We start from the raw sequence: 17,043 nt of genomic DNA on the forward strand, positions 1-17,043 counted from the left end.
GCTGTCTGTGCCTGACTCCCCTGGACTACCTGCCAGCTTGAACTTGTATAAGGTAGAAAAGCAAACCCCTCCTATTTATGTCAGTATGATTTTGGTGTGTGTCAAAGCAGCTGAACCAGCGTTCTCATCCGTATCTTCGCAGTGCTAAGGGGACTCTAAACCCTCTCCAGACTGCTACAGCAGTCCCCTCTCTGCCCCGCATTAGGGGGACAGGGGCCCAAGGGTCAGGTGATAAGTGCAAATCCTGGTTTGTCTCCTACACGATCTCAGGTGATTCACAGTCTCTCTGAATCTTAAGTCCTCATTGCCTTCAGCTGTAAAATGCCAGTGAATAGACCTGGGCTCCCCACCAGGATCACAGAGCCAATTTGAGTGAAAGGGCTTTGAGTAGAGTGAGGTGTTACTGAAATCCTTTAAGACATAATGACTATCCTGTTGTATGTGGTACACCTGTATTTCCCTTCCGCCGTCGCTCCTGTAGTGTTGTCCTCCGTGAAATCCTAACTGTTATCTCTCCTCCAAACCAGCCCTTTCCTTAAGGGAAACCTCACTTTACCCTGCAGTCCCCTCTCTCTGGCCTGGTTCACAGCCCTTTCTCTGAAGCTCTCTCTTCTGTTGCCAATTGGCTGATAAACCTTCCCCGCCTAACCCGAGAGTAAGTTCCCTGAAGACACAGAGTATGTCTTTGGCCACATCAGTGTCCCTTTTAGAACTCGGCACAATGCAGAACACGCTAAATATTTGTTCACTTACACATTAGTTTCATAAATCGACTCCAAAGTTTTGGAAGTCGCGCATTCTTTGGACCACTGCTGACTTAGAAGTTTTTCCACTGTAATGTGAAACCAGCTCACCCTATGGGTCAACTCTCTAAACATGTATTCGAGAATAATTCAAACCTCTACTTCCATATTTGGAGGAAACATTGCCACATGGGAAGAATACATAAGACAACAGAAATCCTCTTCCGCGTCTCCCTCCCCCTCGGTAACTAACCCCCTCCAGAGCTGCTATTGCAAATCCTTCCCCCCCCCCCCACCTTTCTCTGGAAACTCCTCCCCCGCTAAAAGCTCCCCCCAGGCCAAGCGCTTCACTCTCTTGTGTTGCCTCCTCTGCCCTCAGATCTAGTGTCTTCGCTTTGCTCTTGCTCGCGCTTGCTTTCCCCCGACCACGTACGTGTGTTTATAGAACTGTTGACGTTTTCCAAGTCACACGGCATACACACGAGGGCAAGTCACTCCCCAGCCAAGGTCGTCCTCACTGACAGGTGACAGCGCGCTTCCCAGGCAGAGCCCACTGAGCCGGGGGAAGCACGGCCTCTCCTCTCCACTCAGTCAGCCTTTGTCTAGAAAAAGTGACTGCGGTTAAGTGACTAAGCATACAACGCTAAAGGACACGTTTGAGAACCTACTTTTATAAATATTAGATATATAACGGTTTATATATTTATGTATACACTTCAAGATATATGCAAAATTTATATAAATGCAACTAGAATCGGTAGGCTTCTCAGTAACCCTTAGTCATTAAACAAATCAGTTTAATCAAACTCTCCTGTGTAGGAACCGTCCCGCTGCCCTCACCACCCCTTGCCCCCAACCTCACCCACCCCTCACGAACATGCCACACCCCTCCCCAAGCAAGCTTGACTAGAACTTTCTTTTTTTTAACTCACTTTATGCTTGTAACTAAAGTTGCTTCCCAGCCCTGATTCTCGTGCTTCGGAAAAGGGAACAGTTTTGAAACGTGGACCGAAGTTCTCACCGCCGTTTTCCATTATAAGCTTTGAGGCTTTTAGTAACGAGCTGCCTGCTTACAATTTCTCAGAAGTCCCCTGTTTCTTCTTTCATGTTCCGTGCCCTCAGCCCTCTGTTTCTTCTCTTGTGAGAGTAGAAGAAGGAGGATATTTTTTCCCTCTCCAACATAAAGCAGCCAAAGCAGACCTGCTCTTAGCACCTCAGACGTCAGCACCTAGCTTTGTCTCTTCTGGGGAATAACTTGAACCGACATATAATCTTTTTTTTTTAGTTGAAGTGTAGTTGATTTTACAATGTTTCAGGTATACAAGTGATTCAGTTATATGTATATATGTATTCTTTTTCAGATTCTTTTCCCTTATAGCTTATTACAGCATATTGAATGTAGTTCCCTGTGCTATACAGTAGGTCCTTGTTGTTGATCTATTTTATATATAGTAGGATGTATCTGTTAATCCCAAATTGCTAATTTATCCCTCCCCGCCTTGCCCTTTGGTAACCACAAGTTTGTCTTCAATGGCTGCGAGTCTATTTCTGTTTTGTAAGTTCATTCGAACCTACACATAATCTTTAACTTATCAAATTCTGAGTGCCATGGCAGAAGGCTTCTGCTGCTCTACCTACATGTCTCTGATTCAGCCTGCCACCTGAACGAACTTTGTTACACGAAGCAAGCTTACTACAATCTATGTTAAACATTAATCTGAACATATAGGGATTTTGATCAGAGATACAAAGTGTCTTCTTCACTGTCATGGAATTTGTGATTTTTTTTTTTTTTTTAAAACACTCAAGTGTTTGATTTACAGCGCTATCTGACATAGTTCCACATGCAACCATAGCTCTGTTGATGACAAGCACCAAAGGCTAGGGTTAGATGGTTGGTTGCATTTTATCTTACATTCACTAGGTAGTAATAGATTAAGGATACTGCATTTCAGAGCTCTCTCTAGTCATCCCAACGTGGCACCAAGAATTAAAATCTAACCTTAATAGTACTGGTACTTTCCTGCAGTGAAGACTTTGAAATATTTAGCCCACAAAACGTTCTCAGTGGTGTAAAAAACCAAACAAAAAACCCCAATAATAAAATCCACCAGTGGAAGAGGTTACCTCTCAAGGGAACAGATATAAAATGACTGTCAGAAATACTAGATGCAGCTGGGCAAACCCTTAGACACTAGATGCAGGCATCTCCGGAGCTCTCACACCTAATATGCTCCCTGACCCTGCCTCTTGCTCAGGAAAGAGGTTTAAGAAATCCCAAATGCAAGAGATCTAAACAATTGCCTAGTCCCATCCCCTCATTTTGTGTAGAGCACCGAGGTTAGTTCAGCCAGGGTCACACAGCTAGTCGGCAGAAATGCCAAGGCAGGTGTGATAGGAAATACATCCCTCTCTCTCGCCCTCTCTTTCAAGACCACTTGCTCTTTTAACCGGTCGTAGGCTCTACTTAATGGGCCATCAAATCCAGCAAAACCATTTTCTTAAAATTGACTAACCCATTTCTTTACATAAGTGGCTTGTCTTAGAAGTTAAATATTTTTAACATTAATATTTCACAGAAAGTCTTCCTTTCTGCTTGGGGAAAAAAAAAAAAAGGTCAAAGTAGCTAACCAAATAGAAATACTTTATCCTTAATGTATGAACAAAAAAGTATACTCTTTTCAAACTAGTATGTCTTTTGAGAGAATATCCAACTCCATGAGCATATCATGGTAGTTATTAAACACATTCGACTGAATTATTTTCAGTCCTCAAAACTCTCCATGTAGTTTAAAAAAGAAATAGGACTACAATGTAACATAAGTACAAGATAGGCCAACTTTTAGGTATGAAGCTTTATTATATCTAAAATTTATTACAATATATATTTAACAAATTCATTTGATCATGTAGGAAAAGAAAATAAACCTAACTACTAAAAGAACTACTTGTTTGGAGGCATTAGTTCTATATGATATAAAAATTTCTAGGACTCTGTAATAACCAAACAGCCATCCAGATTATTACTTCTGTGAAAGTACATATCTAAATTAGTCCATTTTTTCCCCTAAACTATAGGTGATATACAATGTTGTGTTAATTACTGCTGTACAGCAAAGTGATTCAGTTATACATATATATATACGTTCTTTTATTTTTTCCATTATGGTTTATCATAGGATATTGAATGTAGTTCCCTGTGCTATACAGCAGGACCTTGTTGTTTATCCATTTTGTATATAAAAGCTTATATCTGCTCACCCCAACCTCCCAATCCATCCCTCCCCCAACCCCCTCTCTGTTGGCAACCACCAGTCTGTTCTGTATGTCCGTGTTTCTGTTTCATAGATAGGTTCATTTGTATCATATTTTAGATTCCACATGTAAGTGATATCATACGGTATTTGTATTTCTCTTTCTGATTTACTTCACTTAGTATGGTCATCTCTATCCATGTTGCTGTAAATGGCATTATTTCTTTCTTTTTTATGGCTGAGTAGTATTCCATTGTGTATATGTACCATATCTTATTTATCTTTACCTCTGTCAGTGGACATTGAGGTTGTTTGTATATCTTGGCTATTGTGAGTAGTGTTGCTATGAACATAGGGGTGCATGTATCTTTTCAAATTATGGTTTTCTCTGGATATATGCCCAGGGGTGGGATTGCTGGGTCATATGGCAACTCTGTTTTTAGTTTTCTGAGGAAGTTCTGTACTGTTTTCCATAATGACTGTACCAACTTACGTTCCCACCAACAGTGTAGGAGGGTTCCCCTTTCTCCACACCCTCTCCAGCATTTGTTATTTGTAGACTTTTTGATGATGGCCATTCTGACTGGTGTGAGGTGGTACCTCATTGTAATTTTGATTTGCATTTCTCTAATGAGCGATGCTGAGCGTCTTGGTTTTTTTTGAATACATTTATTGATTGATTGATTGATTTATGGCCGCGTTGAGTCTTCGTTGCTGCGTGCAGGCTTTCTCTAGTTGCGGCGAGCGGGGCTACTCTCTGTTGCGGTGCAGGCTTCTCATCACAGTGGCTTCTCTTGTTGCAGAGCACAGGCTCTAGGTGCACGGGCTTCAGTAGTTGTGGCACGTGGGCTCAGTAGTTATGGCTCACAGGCTCTAGAGCGCAGGCTCAGTAGTTGTGGCACACAGGCTTAGTTGCTCTGCGGTATGTGGGATCTTCCCGGACCAGGGATCGAACCCGTGTCCCCTGCATTGGCAGGCAGATTCTTAACCACTGCACCACCAGGGAAGTCCCTTGAACATCTTTTCACGTGTCTACTGGCCATGTGTATGTCTTCTTCTGAGAAATGTCTATTTAGGTCTTGTGCCCATTTTTCAGTTGGGTTGTTTTGTTGTTGAGTTTTATGAGCTTGTTGTGTATTTTGGAAATTAAGCCTTTGTCAGTTGCATTGTTTGCATATATTTTCTCTCAATCTGTAGGCTGTCTTCTTGTTTTGTTTATGGTTTCCTTTGCTGTGCAAAAGCTTGTAAGTTTGATTAGGTCCCATTTGTTTATTTTTGCTTTTATTTCTATAGCCTTGGGAGACTGACCTAAGAAAACATTGGTATGATTTATGTCAGAGAATGTTTTGCCTATGTTCTCTGCTAGGAGTTTTATGGTGTCATGTCTTAAGTCTTTAAGCCATAGTGAGTTTATTTTTTTTGTACGGTGAGAGGGTGTGTTCTAACTTCATTGATTTACATGCAGTTGTCTAACTGTCGCAACACCACTTGCTGAAGAGTCTGTCATTTTCCCATTGTATATTCTTGCCTCCTTTGTCAAAGATTAATTGACTGTAAGGGTGTGGGTTTATTCATACGCTCTCTATTCTGTCCTTTTGATCCGTATGTCTGTTTTTGTGCCAGTACCACACTGTTTTGGTTACTGTGGCTTTGTAGTATTGTCTGAAGTCTAGGAGGGTTATGCCTCCTGCTTTGTTCTTTTTCTTCAGGATTGCTTTGGCAATTCTGGTTCTTTTATGCTTGCATATAAATTTTAGGATTATTTGTTCTAGTTCTGTGAAAAATGTCATGGGTGATTTGGTAGGGGTTACATTAAACCTGTAGATTGCTTTGGGTAGTATGGCCATTTTAACAATATTAATTCTTCCAATCCAAGAGCATGGGATAGCTTTCCATTTCTTTGAATCATCTTCAGTTTCCTTTATTAATGTTTTATAGTTCTCAGTGTATAAGTCTTTCACCTCCTTGGTCAGGTTTATTCCTAAGTATTTTATTTTGGGAGGTGTGATTTTGAAAGGTATTGTATTTTTAACATTCCCTTTCTGATATTTCATTGTTGGTGTAAAGAAATGCAACCGATTTCTGTATGTTAATCCTGTATTCTGCTACCTTGCTGAATTTGGTGATCAGTTCTAGTAGTTTTTGTGTGGAGTTTTTAGGATTTCTATATATAGAATCATGTCATCTGCATATAATGACAATTTTACCTCTTCACTTCCAATTTGGATAGCTTTTATTTCTTTTTCTTCTCTGATTGCTGTGACTAGGACTTCCAATACTATGTTGAATAGGAGTGGTGAGAGTGGGCATCCTTGTCTTGTTCCAGATTTTAGCAGGATGGCTTTCAGCTTCTCCCCATTGAGTATTATATTGGCTGTGTGTCTGTCATAAATAGCTTTTATTATATTGAGATATGTTCCCTCTATACCCACTTTGGTAAGAGCTTTTTTTTTTTTTTATCGTGAATCAATGTTGAATTTTGTCAAATGCTTTTTCTGCATCTATTGAGATGATCATGTGGCTTTTGTCTTTTCTTTTGCTTATGTGATGTATTACATTGATTTTGCATATGTTGAAGCATCCTTGTGAATTCGGGATGAATCCCACTTGGTCGTGGTGTAGGATGTTTTTTATGGGTTGTTGGATTTGGTGTGCTAAAATTTTGCTGAATTTTTGCATCTTTATTCATCAGAGATATTTGCCTTTGTCTTTTTTGGTGGTGCCTTTCTCTGGTTTTAGTATCAGGGTGATGGTGGCTTTCATAGAATGTCTTTGGGAGTGTTTCCTCTTTAATTTTTTGGAAAAGTTTGAGAAGAATTGGTATAAGTTCTTCTTTGTATGTTTGGAAGTATTTGCCTGTGAAGCCTTCTGGTCCTGGACTTTTTTGTAGGGAGTTTTTAAGTTACAGATTCTATTTCACCTCTAGTGATCAGTCTGTTCAAATTATTTCTTTTTGATTCAGTTTTGGTGGGCTGTATGTTTCTGGAAAGTTGTCTATTTCTTCTAGGTTGTCAAATTTGTTGGCATATGATTGTTCATAGTATTCCCTTATGGTTTTTTGTATTTCTGTAGTATCGATTGTTATGTCTCCTTTTTCATTTCTTATTTTATTTGGGTTCTCTGTTTTCTTGGTGAGCCTGGCCAGAGGTTTGCTAATTGTGTTTACCCTTTCAAAGAACCAGCTCTTGGTTTTGATTTTTTTCCTATTGTTTTTTTAATCTCTATTTTACTTATTTCCTCTCTGATCTTTATTTCCTTCCTTTGGCTGACTTTAAGTTTTGTTTGTTCCTTTTCTAATTCTTTTAGGTGGTAGGTTATATTTATTCGAGATTTTTCTTATTTTTGAGGATGGCCTGTATTGCTGTGAACTTCCCTCTAAGGACTGCTTTTGCTGCATCCCATAGATTATGTATGGTTGTGTTTTCATTGTCATTTGTCTCAAGGTATTTTGTAATTTCCTCTTGGATTTCATTGTTGACCCATTGGTTTTTTAGTAGCATTTTGTTTAGTCTCCATGTAGTCGTTTTATTCTCGTTTCTTTTTTTTTTGCAGTTGATTTCTAGTTTCATGCTGTTGTGGTCAGAAAAGATGCTTGAGATAATTTCTATACTCTTAAATCTGTTGAGGCTTGTTTTGTGCCCTAGTACATGGTCAATCCTAGAGAATGGTCCATGTGCACTTGAAAAGAATGTGTATTCTGGTTTTTTGGATGTAATGCCCTGAAAATACCAATTAAGTCTAACTGTTCTATTGTATTATTTAGGATCTCTGTTGCCTTATTGATTCTCTGTCTGGAAGATCTGTCCATTGATGTGAGTGGGATGTTAAAGTCTCCTACTATTATTGTATTCCCATCAATTTCTCCCTTTACGTCTGTTAGTATTTGTTTTATGTATTTGGGTGCTCCTATATTAGGTGCATATGTGTTGATGAGTGTAAAATCCTTTTCTTGTATTGATCCTTTTATTATATAGTGTCCTTCTTTTTCTTTATGGCCTTTGTTTTAAAGTCTATTTTGCCCGATATGAGTATTGTGACCCCTGCTTTCTTGTCATTTCCATTAGCATGAAATATCCTTTTCCATCCCCTCATTTTCAATCTATGTGTGTCCTTTGCCCTAAGGTGGGTCTCTTGTAGGCAGCATATTGTAGGCTCTTTTTCTTTTAATCCAATCTGCCACTCTACCTTTTGATTGGAGCATTCAGTCCATTGACACTTAAGGTAATTATTGATAGATATGTATTTATTGACATTTTAAACCTTGTTTTCCCATTGATTTGATTATATTTCTTCTTTGTCCCTTTTTCTTCTTGTTTTTCTTTTTTTGGTTTGATTTTCTTTTGTATTATATTTATGTTGTCGTCTTTTTGGTTTTTGTGAATCTATTGTATGTTTCTGATTTGTGATTACCCTGTTTTTCAAGTATATTAACCCCTTCCTATCTTTACTTGCCTTCGACTGGTAGTCATATAGGCTCAAACACATTCTAGGAAAAAAAAAAAAATCTACATTTTCTTGCTCTCCTGATGTCCTCTTTTACATCTTCATATCCTTTTACTGTTCAATGTCTTTTTTTCTTGATTCTCAGTTAATTGAGCCTATTAAAGTTATCACCATACTGTGAACATTCTTAAAAGGAGTAGAAATGGAAGTTAAATGGAGCCCGAAAAATCTAGCAAACAAACTAGTGTTTGAGGATTCCAGGGATTCATACCATGGGAAGAAGCTCAAATCTTGGAGAAGCTGTAAAAACATTCCATATCTAAAGATAAACACTTAGGATCTTATGACCTTCAGGTTTAGCTTTTTGTTGGCCATAACTGCATTATGACTCATCTAGGAAAGGCAAGATATGAATGGGAAAAACCAAATATTCAGGACTAAGGGAACAATTGCTTTCATTTGGAAAGAGGAAGTATAACCTTTCTTATGAATAAATGTAAAAAAGTCAATCTATTCAGATATGATTGATAAGTTACAATTTTTTATTTTTAAAATCCCAGCTCCCTGGTGGTCCAGTGGTTAAGACTCCACACTTCCACTGAAGCGGGCACAGGTTTTATCCTTGGTCAGGGAACTAAGATCCCACATGCCGCACGGCCAAAAAAAAAAAAAATCCCAGTTCTGTTCTTCAACTCTCTAGACCACCATCATACATGCTAAACAGCAGATACAGAAAAATATGTATACTAAATTTTCTACTTAAACTCAATTTTCTTTCAACCTACTATGGGAGGCACATTTAATATACAGACAATCTTAAAGATTTAAATTTTGACAAACACACTCTAAGAAAAATCTACTTTTAACTGTGAACACAGCTTACCATATTTTGATTAGAACATAGGAGCAAAGGAAGTGGTTAAAAAATTAATCATGGCTGTTGTAACACTGCATTCAAACCCAGATAGACCATGACACTTCCTACTGAACTCAAACTCAAGTTTCTGTGGAGTACCTGCATATTTTAAGGAATATCTGCAAGATTGATTTGTTTTTCCTCAGTCTCAGCTGACCAGAAGACTGACCCTTTTCTTAGAGATATGAACATTGTCCAATATCTCCATCTAGGTTGTAAAGTCTATTAACGTGACCGTCACTTCTAAACATAGAGAGTCACTCTTTTATGCAACCACAGGAATGCAAATACTGGAAGCTATCTTAATTTTGGTTTTTTAGAACAAGGGCTATATATGTTCATTATGGAGAAAAAAGAGGAGAACTATCATCTAATGTTTGGGGCTGTACACACAGATAATTCCCGGGTGACACCACTTTTAATCTCAAGGAATATGATACGTACACTTTTTTCATAATTGGAGCCTACTTTTTCCTTCAGTTGTATCCTAGAAATAGGTCCAATCTTTTTAGGCAACGGAGTATCCCATTACAGGGGTCTAGCATGATTACTTAACTTATCCCCTAGTGAGGACCTTTTAGGTTATTTCCAGTTTTTCTCATCACAATAGTGTAAACATCTTTATATGCTTAATTTGACATATTTTTCCAGAGTCAATTTGATGTGTATATTAAATTTTAATACATTGTTCAGATTGCCCTCCAGAAAGGCACAATTTTACCTTCCCCATAATCACTTATACTAGTGCCCTCATGAGTTTGATTACAGATAAGACTTGGGGACATTGACTTAACCATGTCATCACCACCTCGCGGCTTCTCACATGATTGTGAAAGTGTAGTCACTTCTTGGTCATCCTTGTGTAGGTTTACATTCTCCACATAATAGTACAGAGCAAGTGTATGTTAATACTGTATATTGATTAATCCTTCATGTATCTAAATCAGAAACTGTTTATTTTTTTTTATTTCCCATGGTATAAAATGAAATGTACTATATGCTCTTTTAAAGTACTAGTGTGTATTGAGTATGACTCATTTTGGCTAAAGAACTACCTGGGAATGGTTTCTCCCCAAAAAGCACAATGGACATAGTGCCAGGTGTTTACTGAACAAATGCATGCAACAGATACCTGCTGAGGTTTGTGCTCAGTGCTGGGGAAATTAGGATGCTCTGAAGGCACTTGGAATTCAACCCACCCAGAATCTATCCGTGCACTAACTATTTATTTCCTTAATACTCATTATACACCTACAATGTGCTCTGTGCCGTGCTGGTGTTGGGGGTACAGCAGCGAGTGGGAGAGAGGGTGTGCATGACTCATGAGTGGCACATCTGTTCTAGAACAATCTAGCAAGGCCTTCTCCAATAGGTGTATGTCCAAGTATTGTACCTGGGCAGTGGCATTGAGAAGCTTCCACAGGAGAGGTATCATCAGAGGTAGACTTTGAACATAAGTAAAAGCTGGCTTGGCAGAGAAGAGAGAGAGGCATTCCAGGCAGAAGGAACAGTCTGAGCCATAAAACAGGGTCTGGGTTTGGGGACTGGTGAGTATACGGAGGCTTAGTGGGGGTGGGAGACTTATATCCCGAGAATGCAGAGATGAGAGAGATTGTATTGGAGCCAGATTACAAAGAGCCTGTTTAGTGTGCTAAGGCACCTGAACTTTTAAAAAATATTTTATTGAAGTATTTTTGATTTACAGTGTGTTAATTTCTGCTATACAGCAAAGTGATTCAGTTATGTATATTCTTTTTCATATTCTTTTCCATTATGGTTTATTATAGGATATTGAATATAGTATACAGTAGGACCTTGTTGTTTATCCATCCTATATATACTAATTTGCATCTGTTAATCCCAAACTCCCAGTTAAGGAACCTGAACTTTGTACTCCTTTTACAGATAAGGAAACTGAGGCACACAGAAATGTGACTAGCATGGTCCCAACTTAAGAGCCTTGTAATGTTATTCATTAAACTCATTAGTGACTAGAAACAATGAATTTTAATTCTGTAGGTCTTTGAATTTATATTTCAAGTTAAAAACCCTGATTTCGTCAACATTTATAGCACACTTCATTCAAAATATAACATTTTATACTTCAAAAAAGACTTTTGGTTCTGTTTTTTGTTTTTAGTTATACCAGTTGTACACAAATAGTCTCCTTACTTTAAAAGAAAACATTACAGATAAGGCATAAATTCCCTTTAACTCCCATCCCAAATACAATCCCTGTACTTTCCTTCAAGTTACCCACTATTATCTGTTTGCTCTGCCTCCATCTAGAACTTTATCATTGTCTACTCGTGTGTATATGTTTACAAAAATAGAGAACTGTAATGTTCTTCCTTCATCTTAGACTTTACCCCTTGCTGATCTTTACCAATAGCGTGTACAACTAAGACAATCTTGGCCTCCTCAAAATGTAGAATATACACCATTAGTACATAGCAGAGCTTGGCACATAGTAAATGCTCAAGAAATCTTAAAGAATAAGAGATATATGTCACTGCTAAGGCTTAAGGTACTAATTAGGCAGATGGGGGAGTTGCCAGAGTCAAAGGTCAACAAAGTAGTGGGGATTATCACCACCTGGATTAAAACGTCCTCAGAGTAGATGACTCGATTGTCAGCTCCATATTCCATGATTTCCAAATAGGATCCCTGAGAAATCATGCAGTCCTCGAGGTTGATGGCAGCATTTTACTAGCCATCTTGAAAAGGGCAGACACATGCTACAACTCCTTTGTCTGGCAAACAGCCCAATATATGAGACAGCACTTAATCCTGGAGTGAGACCTAGTGCTGACTTGTCTCTGATGTGATAAAAACACAGCCGTTGTGCTCTGGGTGGGCTGGCCTTCCTAAATCTGATTAGCAGCCTTGGCGGCAGCAGTACAACAGCCATAATGAAATAAATGCTCTCTTTCCAGAAGTGCAGGCTTATTCCTTTAGAGGAATGCAGTCGTGGCGTTAATGCGTCTCTTTGAGAGTGGAGATGGCTTTTACTAGCATTTCCATCACTTCTGAGATGTGCTCAGAGCAAAGATCCCATTTTCCCAAGGTAAAATTACTGGATTGAGAACTAGAACCTGTTCCTAGTACAAGCCATGAATATTAGTGGAACATTTAACTTGCTAATTAAATCCAGTTTCCTGGATCACTCTATGTAATAATTAACAACCCAGAACTATGAGAGAGGTTTGCAGCCAGCAAGTAGATTAGACTATCGCTTCAAGCCTCTGGTACAAAGATATTGCCTGAACCTTGCTAGGTTCAAAATATAGACTAAACAAGAAGTGCTTTTTCATTCAATAAGCATTTCCTAAGGACCCACTAAGTGCCAAGTATGGGAACTCACAGGGAGATGCAGCAAGGACTTCAGAGGCTCACTAGGAGCTGAACTTGACCTTTCAAATGGAGAAAGAGAGAATCTGAATTTTTTTTTAAAAGAGTAAAGGAGGATTTAAAAAATTAAAATATTGGAATACAGAAAGTCCTTTTTTTCCTCCTGGCTAGTGCTGAATTTCAGCATCCTTAAAAAGCTGAGGACGTAACACTACCAGCTAAGATAAAATTTTCAAGATAATCTTGAAAATACAATTTTAGGTGGATTGCTATAAGAGATGAACTTCCTTTTAATTAAGGAAAGTTTTTCTAAAACTTAGTAACCATCAACCACTGAGTGTTAGTTGCCTACTCAATTTGACATTGGTGACTTTCAATAAACATTAAAAAAAAAAAGCAGTCTTAATACACTTCATTAAAAAAATTTTTTTTTTAATTAATTTATTTATTTTTGGCTGCATTGGGTCTTCATTGCTGCATGCGGGCCTTTCTCTAGTTGCAGCGAGTGGGGACTACTCTTCGTTGCAGTGTCTGGGCTTCTCATTGTGGTGGCTTCTCTTGCTGCAGAACATAGGCTCCTCTACCGTGCGGGGCTCAGTAGTTGTGGCACGTGGGCTCAGTAGTTGTGGCTTGTGGGCTCTAGAGCGCAGGCTCAGTAGTTGTGGCTCACGGGCTTAGTTGCTCCGCAGCATGTGGGATCTTCCCGGACCAGGGCTCGAACCCGTGTCCCCTGCATTGGCAGGTGGATTCTTAACCACTGTGCCACCAGGGAAGTCCTACACTTTAAGTTTTAGATGTCAATGTGTTTTTGTCTAAGTATCTTATATAAAATATCTTAAGTATTTCTATAGTAAATGGTTGTAGTCATTTCTTAAACTTCCAATTATACAAATAAAAATGTTTGAATGTAACTATTATAGGTGACAAAAGCTAACCAGAGAAACAAAAGCCTTTACTTTTGAAGGCCTTAAATCTTACCTGTGAATTGGCAAGTATTTGTATTTTTTAAAATTCTTACTGCCCTTCTTTAGTTAGGGCACTCATGAATGAAGGTAAAGATAGGATACGCCAGAAAAATGAAACTTGGGCTCATGACTAGTATTCAAATCTTAAGGTGTTTAATTGACTACATTTAAGTTAATCCTGCTATAAATCTAATTTTTTTTTTAATTGTAAGAGCTTTCCTGAGGCTCTCTAGCCCAACCTCAGACATTAATCTCTCCTACTCATTTTTAAATGAGGTTAGCAACCAGAAGTTAAAAATCCACAAACAATGAACTGAGAGAGCTTGCCCCATTTAGGGTGTTTCTATGGCATTCATGTTAAATATAGGTTAGAAATTAAAGAAAAAAAACCTTGGAATTCATGGGCATAGATAGGGAGGCACTTTGTTTCTACCCATCTCCTGTTGGATCTAAACTATCATCTTGCTACTTACTGGGAGGTGAAATGCAATGTGTGTGCAGCCTTGCAGAAAACCTGTAAAGAGCATGGATGAGGCCTGCCTACACCTATTTTAGTGACTATCTTACAACACTCAAATATTGACTTGGGTACTCTCTCACTTGTGACATTTCTTTTTGAGATATCTAAGAATAGACAGGTGACTATTTTTTTAAAAAATTAATTAATTTATTTTTGGCTGTGTTGGGTCTTCGTTTCTGTGCGAGGGCTTTCTCTAGTTGCGGCAAGCGGGGGCCACTCTTCATTGCAGTGCGCGGGCCTCTCACTGTCGCGGCCTCTCTTGTTGCGGAGCACAGGCTCCAGACGCGCAGGCTCAGTAGTTGTGGCTCACGGGCCTAGTTGCTCCGTGGCATGTGGGATCTTCCCAGACCAGGGCTCGAACCCATGTCCCCTGCATTGGCAGGCAGGTTCTCAACCACTGCGCAACCAGGGAAGCCCCAACAGGTGACTATTTTTAAGACCATATTGATAAAAACCTGCCGGAACCAGTCAGGATAAATTAGGTTATGTTGCAGTTAAAACAGAAGACAAAAACCTCCCAATCTCAGGCTAAAAACAGCAAAGATTTATAACTCTCTTATACTACATATACAGAAAAATTTATTGGCTAAGGTAATATCTGCTGGCTTCAGGCATAGCTGGATCAAGATAATCCAAGGTGATCCTTAAGGATTTGTCCTATTGCATCCCTTAGTTCTGCTTTCCTCTGTGTTGGCCCCAATCTCAAGCAGCCTCTACTAGTTCCAGGCAGACATCCATATAACTCCAAGTCTAGGGAGAGAGGTATTCTTCTCTCCCATGAAAATTCCAGTAATTCCCATGAAAATCCCACAGGTCGGGCTTCCCTGGTGGCGCAGTGGTTAAGAATCTGCCTGCCAGTGCAAGGGACATGGGTTCGAGCCCTGGCCTGGGAAGATCCCACATGCTGTGGAGCAACTAAGCCTGTGTGCCACAACTACTGAGCCTGACCTCTAGAGCCCGCAAGCTGCAACTACTGAGCGCACGTGCCGCAACTACTTAAGCCTGCACACCTAGAGCCCGTGCTCCGCAACAAGAGAAGCCACGACAATGAGAAGCCCGTGCACCGCAACGAAGAGTAGCCCCAGCTCACTGCAACTAGAGAAAGCCCGCGCACAGCAACAAAGACCCAACACAGCCCCCCAAAAATAATAATAAAAAATTTATTTTAAAAATAATCCCACAAGTCACCCTAACTGGAAATCTTGAGTTGCATACCCATCCCTGAACCCATTACTGGGAAGAGGGAGATGGAAATGCACTGATTAGCTTGGAGCCCATGGAGGGATGAGCCTCATCCAGTGATGTGGGTTGAAAATGTGGAAGGACTAGTCACCTCAAATCTAGGAGCTGTTTCCTGATTAAGGGATGTTAATGCAAGCCCAAGCAGCAGTTTCTATTGTATGGGTCCCAGACTGAAAATGCCTGACTCAGCCCCTGATGTTTTCCATATTATATTACTGGTGACAGTAATAATCCTATGTGCTCTCTAAATGGCTATAAGTAAGGGTTATTCAATTTTAGTTATTCATCCAACAAGTAGATATTGAGTGTACAGTATACCAGAAACTCTGCCACCTTATGGGAATACAAATTCCACTAAAATACAGTCCTCGCCCTCACAGAGCTCCCGGGTATTGGGGCGGGGGGAGGACACTCAAAACTACAAATGACTCTCCTGCGTATTATAAGTATGTAGAAGGTACTGTGACTTTTGTCCTGAAATTTACTAGTCATCGAACCTACTTTTCTAGATGAATTCTGAAGCTTGCAAAGTACACTTTAATTTTCAAAACAGCAAAAACATAGTAATTTTCACGAGAACAGTGTTAAGTAAATAGCCAGGTTTTAGGACCTAATGATCAAAGTCTAAAATGTGATGTCCTTGTTTCACTGTCAACCCAAGAATTTAAAATGAGACACATAGGTGGCATTCTAAGATGATAAAGGTGATCTTTTTAAAAAAATTTGTTCATTTATTTTTGGCTGTGTTGGGTCTTTGTTGCTGTGTGCGGGCTTTCTCTAGTTGTAGAGAGTGCGGGCTACTCTTCATTGCGGTGCGCGGGCTTCTCATTGCAGTGGCTTCTCTTTGTTGTGGAGCACAGGCTCTAGGTGCATGGGCTTAGTTGCTCCGCGGCATGTGGGGTCTTCCCAGACCAGGGGTCGAACCCATGTCCCCTGCATTGGCAGGTAGATTCTTAACCACTGCGCCACCAGGGAAGCCCTGATAAAGGTGATCTTGAAAGCACCTCTTGGATTTTTTTTTTGAACAAAAACAATGCCTCAGGGCAACAACTGTCACACATTCTTTTGAGATGGAACAGCCAACAACTGGCAATCCCATCTGCCATTCAGAACTGCTGTAGAACTGTCCAGTAAAGACTGCCTTATGAAGCACATACTGCCACGTAAGTCAGTTCAGGTATGGGACAAGAGGCCCCTGTCAGCAGGAGTAAAGTGTTGATAGGCTTCACTAGCAAAAGGGATTCATTCCTCCTAAACTGTAATATCTTCAGAAATCAAAGGAAGTTGAATGAAATATAACAGAAAGAATTTGTTCAGCAGTGAAATTGGGAAGCATTCCTAAAGTGAACTCAAGTCTGGTGGTGATAGTCTTTTGTCTTGGACTGGAAATTTGTTAGGCGAAAGTAGATATTTAAAGATTTAAGAAGGTTTTTAAAACATGGAGACAAGTCTTGATTTACGTTGATTCCAGAAGCATTTATTGAGCACCTAAGATGTGCCCCATGTCACATGAGACAATGTTTATGCACAAAGGAATGTTACACGATGATGGTATTTGTCTCACTGTCTACTGGGGGAGATAAGGGTATAAACAGTTACAGGATTATGT

Source organism: Eschrichtius robustus, chromosome 8 (genome assembly GCF_028021215.1).
Source record: "Eschrichtius robustus isolate mEscRob2 chromosome 8, mEscRob2.pri, whole genome shotgun sequence".
NCBI classification, from domain to species: domain Eukaryota; kingdom Metazoa; phylum Chordata; class Mammalia; order Artiodactyla; family Eschrichtiidae; genus Eschrichtius; species Eschrichtius robustus.